At 41.2% G+C, this 8,997-nt stretch overlaps 1 long non-coding RNA gene across 3 annotated transcripts in view; it reads right to left on the reverse strand.

Moving 5' to 3' along the window:
* Positions 1–5,101, reverse strand: part of LOC119695207 — a 96,571-nt gene extending 91,470 nt beyond the window's left edge. For all 3 annotated transcript variants that reach the window (XR_005255088.1, XR_005255089.1, XR_005255087.1), the window contains exons 1-2: positions 5,063–5,101; positions 4,178–4,213 (exon numbers count right to left, since the gene is read on the reverse strand). This is a non-coding gene — a long non-coding RNA (uncharacterized LOC119695207). The remainder of the gene's footprint in view (positions 1–4,177; positions 4,214–5,062) is intronic.
* Positions 5,102–8,997: the final 3,896 nt, after the last annotated feature.

Genomic DNA, 8,997 nt, shown 5'->3' on the forward strand with positions numbered 1-8,997 from the left:
GCTCATGCTGTAAACACTGGGATCATTTCCCTTCTGAGAAAAGGGTATAAACTGCAGCATGGTCAAGGCAGGTGGGTAAATTAAAAGCTGTCTATACAACCCAATGGCATTTCTTTGGTGCCAAGGAATGTTCTGTATTCATCTTTTGTAGTTCTTGTTATTGAACAAATTACTAGAAATACTACTGAAATTAAGATGCCTTTTGTTGGCAGAAGCTGAGCTAGTCCTAAATATGAAGCATTTTGTCTGGTACAGAAAATAAAGCAGCTTTCAGACAAGAATCCATTGTTATCAAGGGGGAAGACGAGAGAATTCAATACAGTTTTCTAATGTAATAATCAAGTGCTAAAATATGTTCAAAATTTCATCACCAAAATTGTCATATTTCACATAAGCATTTATATGCTCAATAGGTACACAGTATCTTTTAAAGACACACCTGTGGAAGAAACACTACCCTTTGGTTAATGCTTCCACAGTGATTATTTAATTATAGATTGATAACTTTAGGGCAGACAATGCAGCTGGTTTGATTTCCTTGTCAAGCAACTCATAGCTAATGTTCTCCAAGAGCAGGTTGCAGTGTTTATGTAAGAAACATTAAAATAAGTTACTTCTTAGTTATTTTTTGTTAGAGTCTAAGCCACAGTAAATTAATAACCCTAAATTTGTGCTGAACTGTCATCCAAAAACACGTTTTAATGTAAACCTTAAGAAGCTTCCAGAGTTATATTGGATTATAAATGAAGGAGAGCAAAGTTTTAAGCCAAATTTCACAATTCACAGCTCTTCCTTCTGCATGGCACCCAGCTACAAGTCCTCTAGGGATGCTTTCTACTGCCTGGCCTCAGATGACTGAGGAAAGGCTGATACCACCCAAATCATTCTGCTTCCTTGGGACAAGGAAAAACTGCATGAATTCTCCTCATATTCCAATACCCTGATCTCAGGATGGCTGAGTGAAGTGAATGGAGACTTCAACAGTAATAGAATGAAACCTTGTTTGCTCTGTTAGCTCAGCAATTCCAGGCATCAGAGGGTCCATTTAGATTAAGCATGTTTATACCATGAAAGGTATTTTTTAAATGCAAAAGGGGAGAAAAAAAAACCCAACACACTGGCCTATTGCACAGAGAATGGGAGATTTGATTCAGCTGGGTATGTGATATAGTATTCTTGTGAAGTTAAAATACTATACTTTTATTTACATTGGCTTTACTTGCAGATTGTAGTTCTCTTTCTGCAGAGGGCATCACTGCAAGATGAGATTAAAGACAAACTTTACAAATCCCCATTTGGTGGCATTAAGAGCAGAAAACAGAGGAACTTTCCCCTCCAGCGCTTGTCAGGGCTGCCCTGAGAAGTGCAGTGCTGGGTGCTCGGGTTACACATAATCCCCCAGCTTCGAGGGACAATTAGCACCACAATCTCCAGAAAAGCTTTCAGCTCTCAACAGGTGCCTGAGCATTGTGTTCAGGTTTAAATCAAAATCTGGCAGAGGGAATGACCCACCTCCTGCCACCCCTCCTCTTTGAAACAACTCTTATTACAGTCCAGCCAGAACAGCTCCACTCTCATTTTCTCCAAAAAGACCAAACATGGCTTTCACCCCTTTGTTTGAGTGCTTTTTTCCTTTATCTTCCTTCATCTCTCTGATTGAGAGATCTGAAGGCAGGAAATGGAATTTATGGGTTGCATATTACGAGTCAACTACTTCTCTCCTGACTGGTGAAAATAGAAGCAAATCCTTTGAGAGCTGTATAATTATATTGACAAAAATCAGAAAGTCTGTCCCCTCTCTCTGGGCAGTTTCAGAAATTAGAGTCCAGAAAAATGCACCAGTACATCAGTCTAACATTATTATTGTACCTACATTAAGGTGTGAATTATAAAACTGAGGGTTTTTTTCATATTGTGCATTATAAAAATCTCCTTCCCAATCAAAAATAATATTTTTTAGATTAAAAATTTCTTCTGTCTTTCAGAACATCTTCTTAAGGTAGGAATGGCAAAGTGCCTTTTACAACTCTAACTTGTACAGTAAGTAAAACAACACTGAACGCTTCCCAGAAATATTCTCTTTTTCCAATGTAGAGGCATGCTCACTGAGAAGAAATATTTATTAGGAAGAATTCCCTCCTTAATAGTCAGTCAAGCTTTTCTGATCCAGTAACAAATATTTTCTGGCAAAATAAGCAATTTAGAGCCATGCAATACTCAAGGGAGGCTGACTGCCTAGTGAATTAATCATTTATGATGAATAAAAAGAAAATTGCTATGAGAGATATCAAAAGATGCAGTAAAACACAACGGCACTTAAAAGAATAAGAAATCTTGACATTTGATCTGACTTGTTTCCATATGGAGACAAGATTGATAATACAAACCAGATATTCCTTTGGCACAATCCAGATTATAAACTCAAGTCTCCACAACACAATGAGAAAACAGTGAGTAGATTAATCATGCACAATTTCCAGTTTGCTTTCTTCTCTGCATCGTGTGGAGTCCTACAGCCATTATCTTTCTGGGCCATGCTCATGATAGTTTCACCCAGTTTTTTGCTGCTCTCTGGTTCCTCTGCCCCTCCCCCGTGTCAGATCCCAGGGGCTCACACCCTGTACCTGGCAATCAGTCCCCAGGGAACTCAGCATCCTAAATAGTTGGACTTGCTAAACCTTTAATAAAAGTTTTTATTATTATTTTCCTCCCTCAATCTAAATTTAGTATCAACTAATTCTTAATTATGCATCTCCTTCCTCCCTTGACTCTGAAACCTCCCCTAGATCAGAAGGGCTGAATACCTTAAAAAGGAATGTCACAAATATAAATTTTCCCATACAACTGAAGCCACACACGACCTATCCTAGCAAGCACTATCTCATGGCCAGAATATACAAGTAGCTCTCAGTAATGCTGTAACATGCTTCCATTCCTTTAGGGTGGCTACAGAAAGAATTCATCCCCTGAACTGAAGCTGGCAGCTAAAACAATGGCAACCCTGCAAATCAGGAGCCTCTGGGAGAGGCCTCACCCAAAACCAGAAGGGCAGAGGGCAAGAGACAGCTTAGGTACAGCAGATTTGGAAAAGAGGTGCAGATGAGACAAAATGGTCTGAGAAAATTAAATCAAGGCAAGAATAGAGAAGAAAAATCAATGTTCCTGGCAGTTTGCCATTGGCACAATAAGCTCTGTATTGACATCAGGGTATTTCTGTAACTGCAGCAAACCTAGCTTTTACAGCTCTGCCCAGTAGAATTCATAAGCTACAGTTCCACTAAGTAGCAGAATTAAACTCTTATTTTTTTAAAAAATTTTTTAAACTTTTATTTTTTAAAAAAATCAGTCTCAATTTTAATATATCAAAATTGACTAAGACAGAAATGGCAAAACCACTGCAGCGTAAAGAGCTTCTTCTCTTTAATTGAGTGCAACTCTTTAATCTTAGTGCAACTACCATGGATTGCAAGAGGAAAGTTCAGAGTCTTTTATTCTATCAATAATATTCTTACGTTTTTACAAAGCAGCAAGCCTACACTAGAATAAAAAATCCTCATCTAAATGTTTCCAACCCACTTTCCCAGAGAGAGGTTTCATGAACAGATGCTGCAGGATGACAAAAAGCTCATCTTGCCTATTTATTTCATTGGGCAGGTAATCAGCAGAACACACACAAAGCCAAAATGACAAGATTTGGACTCCCAGCCATGCTGGATTTCATGCCAGTTACAAAGATAAGTAGACAACTTGAGGTCATCAGTATGTTTCATGTTTCACTGGAAAATATTCATCTTTTTTATGGATTCTCAATGACTGTAGAAAATACCTTACACAAAAGATTAATTTCACTCTGCTGAATTATTTTGTTATCAGCAGCTTAGGATTCACTGTGAGTCTTAAGGACAAGCCAACATTTAATTGTCCTACTTTTCAGTAATTGTAATAAAACTACAAGACCCTGATCCAATCTATATACAATCAAAACAAGACTGAAAATAGCAAGGAAACACCAAAGAAGTATTGATAACAATAAACAGGGATAATCTCAGGAAATCAGAAGCTGAGTGCAGTTAATTTTTGTCCATGTGAAAACAAAGTTTGGTTTATTTTGAGGTGCTTCTAAGGAGCCTCTCCAAAATGTGAAAGAAGCAAAAGGAAGAACATAAACTTACTTTACCTGGAATATCACTGAACAAATGGCAGAGCCATATCCCTAAAACAGGGGCAAAAAATTAAGGAAGAGACATTAGAAATCAAGAAAGCAAGAAACCAGAAAGGAAAAAAAAATAAAATAAAAAAAAATAGCAAGGACCTGTATGGGAAAAGAAGTGGACAATGGAGAAAAGGAAGTTTAAGGCACTGGAAGTGCAAGGATTGCTGGACTTCAGAGGGGCAACTCTGCTCATTTCCAGAACTTCAGCTGTTTGGCTGAGGAGAGAACAGGAGTGATGGATGCACCCCAGTGTGGGATAGTTCTGAAGTCAGAGAACATATGCTTTGAGTTTAATCCAACTGCAGAGTTCTGGCAAACATGCTGCATTTAGAGAGGCAGATACATCAACTCCAATTTTTTAGCAGCTGTGCTGCCCTTTAATTCCTCACACCCTGAAGTGTACACTTGTACCCCTCTCCCTCACCTCCAAAAAGCTGATCACTTAGAACAGCCCAGCCTTTCTATCTGAAGCCAACTAACAGCTCTTGCCCACTGGAATTTTCTTTGAGATATACTGTTATTTTCCACTTGTTCTGCCCATTTTCTTCTTAATTAAACACACATTGAAGTGTCTTAGCAAGGCTGAGCCATACCAGCAGGAACCAAAGCTCCCTAGTTCAGCTGGCAAGCTCCTCCCTAGAAATCCCAAATTATGCCAGATCCAGAGAGTCTTCTCTCTTTCCCAAATTGAGGTTCTCCTCACGGACCCACCAGCTCTCCTCCACAACTCCAAGCATCTCAGCATTAACTCTCCCCAGTGTGTCAGACCCAGCTGAAGTCAGCAGCAGTACAAGACCACCTCTAACTCCACTTTTCCTTCCAGCCCTCAGTGGGGTTGTACTCACACACCTCAGGTCACCTCCACAACCTCTCTCCAACAAAGCCAAGCTGCCCTCTAGCAGAGGTGAGGCACAGGAAGCAACATCTATACCTCTCACAGCCAATCAGGCTTTGGCACCAATCAAGCTCATTGGCACCAGGTTTTTTACATTCCCTCCTAATTATAGCAAACACTCCCTTAAAGCTACAAACCTTTAAATGTCAGCAGGGCAACAGGTGCCAGGAGTTAAAGGGGTGATGGCAGTCAGGGCTGGAACAGTCCCCTTGAGGCCAAGGGGGAGAAAAGGATGGTGCAAGAGAGTTGTAGAAAAGGAAAAAGTGTTAATTATGTACCTGTTTTTTCCTTCCCCTGGAAGCTGAGGGACTGGAGGAGCTGCACAGAGGGGAGGGGTGCAGAAGGAGGGGGATGATTTGTTTTAAGGCCCCTGAGGGAATGAGAGGAGCCTCTGGCAGAGGCAGCAAATGCAGTGGAGGGTGAGCGCTGCTCCCCTCATAGCCCATTGCTCTAGAGCCCCTCTGGCTGCTCACCCCAGCCCTGCCTGTGCTGCAGTGGGTAGGGAGGAAGATCCCACAGGAAATGGGAAGGGACAGTAATTCAGAGTCTGAATTACTGGCTCCCCACCATCACACACAATGAGGAGAGAGGCAACCCTGGCTGCTTTCTGCTCCTCAGGTTTCCATTTTGCTCTTGCCACCAGTCATGTGGCAAAGCCCTTCTGTGAGCATGAACTCCCAGCTGATTATGGAGGTGTTTCCCAGGGTTGGCCTCTTGTATAATACATTTATTCCCTATATCACACTCAGGACAGGAATGAACTGCTGTGCTTGCACTGCAGGCATCTATAAATCTCACCTGCAGGCCTGGGGTGTTGTTGATTTGTTTGTTCTTAGCTGCTGCACTCATAGGAACCCCCTGGCCATGGCTGGGTAGCAGGAGCTCAGCACCCCTGGGCTCCAAAGCACAGCTACAACTTGTCAGCTCCTCATTAGCTCAAAGCAGATATCCTCAGCTGTGTCCCACACACTCATCCCTGAGAGGTTCCAAAGGCCTGAGATGCCTTTAGAGCACAGAAGGATCTCAGCTGAGGCACATGCTGTGAGCGGAGCACATTCCTGTCCACCTCCAGGACCTGGAGGAAGTTCAGCTGGCGGGAAGTGTCGGAAAGGGCCGCGGTGCAGCAGGACAAACGGGCTCCCAGCACTGCTCCAGGAGACACCAACTCAATCTTGTTTGTTCAGAAAGCACTGCTGCTCGCTGTCGCCAAGAAAACCCAGCTCCCTGAAACACACAAACTCTAATTATTTATTAAGGTCTTGTTTGGCTCCTCTCAAGCTTTGTATTTTGTTTTCATTTTTCAGATTGAGCACTGCTTGGCTGTATACTGAACTACACTATGACCCCTGATTCACTTTTCCACCAATTCTCTCCATATCTCTTAATTGTCTTGAAATAGCCAGACTTCTGCATGGTAATTAATGTTCCTGTGAACTCGGACACTGGAAATCCGAAAGTGATTAGATTTCTGGAGGCCCTGAATGAACCAGTGTAATGTATGTAGTGATCTGAGCACAGAACTCGGAACTGTGAACTGCTGACTCCAGAACCTGGGTCTACCTTGTTATTCCACCTCTGCCCTTCCCTCTGCAGAAGGAGAATCTCTCTATTTACCTACCTCTCAAATTTGGGAATAAATTTGGAATGTGACATAAGTGTTAACAGTGTAATTAGTAGGAAAAACTTTCCCTGTTCATCTCAACATATTCAACAACAGATGCCTATCACTTAAAAAAGACTAATCGAAATTTTAAAATATATAGTCTGGGCAGAATATTTTTAAAACAGAAAGTGTTCAAGATGGAATTGTCTTGACAGTGTCTGCTGTAGACAGACTCAGCACAGCTCATTTTGTTTAAAAAAAATAATTGAAAGATTGTGGGACTTGGTTTTGTATTTTTGTGTTATAAATTTAAAAATGTGTTATAAACAAAGAGATAAAAAAGAACTTTCTAAGTGCTGGTAGATTAAGACATCATCTTTAATGCCCAGGAGAGGGAAACTTGGGATTTACTGCTTTTGGATCCAAAGTGTCATGGAGCATTAAGAAGAACCCTGCAAAGCTGCCTGACCTCAAGCTTTGTGGAATTCCCTGTTCCACAGCACAGTGAAGCTACAGGCCTGCTCTGCCTTGTAGTAGCATCCTGAAAAGGGACTCCACATGATTTTGGCCCACAGAGGGTAGAAAGGTGGCTGCTGTTTTGATCATCTAATCTTCGGTTATTGTACATTAATTCATGCAGAAGAGATGAAAGGCAAAGATCATTGCCAAGGAAATGAGGGTGAACATTCTCTGTAATATACAGACAGGTCACATATAGAGAAGAACAAACCCGAAGCACTCACAAAACTTCCAAGGTAAATTCCAACAAGCTTCAAGAAACAGAAAATAGCCCATGCTGCTCTCATAGCAAAGGTGAAATTGTCAGATTTAATCAGGATTTCTTTTCTCTGCACTGTGAGACTGTAGATGCAGGCTGTAAGACAATAAATATTGGACAACAGGAAGAATAAATATTCCATAATGTCCCATTCCAAGAGAATGACATTTCAAGTTTCAGGCTTTTTAAAGTCTTACTTTATAAATATAAAATATAACGAGAATCTGTGTATTCTATAAATACATATGCTGGAGCCAGGCTAAAAATGTTCTTCAGCCTTCCAGTTTCAAGCAAATAACTAAACAGCTCTTGCACATGCCCCTGGTGTCAGCCTGTCTCTCAAAGCTTAGCAATAATAGAGCTGGGCCTCACCCATCATTTTCCAGGAGATGAGATCCCTAAATCCCAGTATCACATTTTCTAGAGTTACTGATATAATATAAAACCAACATTTTCCATCCATAAAGACATCAGCACACAGCTCTGCCAAAACAAGGACCCTCCTCAGCTGAGCAGTGTGAAATGATGCATGAGCACAGTTTTATAATCAGACAGATACACAAAACAAAATTATTAAATGTTTTAAGGTCATCCTAGGAAAATTATATGACTGGAAGGTCATGACTGAGAAATTATTAACTAATTTCTAATCTTTTCATGCACACTATGGAAAACTGAACGCAGAGTTATTCAAGATGATTTGGCACTCTGAGAAACCCGTGTTGCTCTTTCGTGTTGCTATTCTGTGTTGCTACTGAACAGCAGACAGCCAAGTCTGGAGGACCAAAACTTGTAAGACACCTAGACTGTCAGCCACAGTGACTTTGGAGAACTGAAAATCAGCCATTGCCACATCAACTATCTGTGAAGGAAAACTAAAATTTTTGATTTAGGCAAACAGTCACAGGATGAATATTTACATTTCATAACATGACTGCTTACATCAAGAGTAGCTAAGAGTAGAGATAGTGATTGAAATGTTTGATTTTTAGAGAATTCAACAGTTCTAAGGTTTCACCTTTAAAGAGGTAACGACATCTCCTGGTTTGCAGAGCACAGCCAGCGAGCGTGTGACTCCTGATCCACTTCAGATAGAAACCCTTACAGAAGTGCCAGGTCTGGAGGAAACAAATGAGTTACAGCCCTGGCCCTTTGCCACATCTCCAGGGTTCAAGCTTTGGGTGAAATGGGAACGTGAATATGTTACAATATAAATCTTGTGGTGGTGGATGTGAAATCACTTTAGTGATCACAGAGCAGTTTCTGGTGAACAAGCCCCTGCTGTACAACTGCACCGCTGGCTCTGACTGTCCTTTTTCTGCTGATAGTCTTGGCAGAGCAAGCGAGGACTCACTGATAAGAAGGGACTCTTATCTCCAGAGGTGGTCCTCGGGTCAGAGTTGAGGAATGTTGGCTGGATAGCACTGGAGCATGTGCTGCTGCCTGCAGTATTTATCTGTTCCTTCCATGAGCACCTAATGCTCCATGACATAATTAGGACCAAGAGT

The sequence above is a fragment of the Motacilla alba genome, chromosome 4A (genome assembly GCF_015832195.1).
Source record: "Motacilla alba alba isolate MOTALB_02 chromosome 4A, Motacilla_alba_V1.0_pri, whole genome shotgun sequence".
Lineage (NCBI taxonomy): Eukaryota > Metazoa > Chordata > Aves > Passeriformes > Motacillidae > Motacilla > Motacilla alba.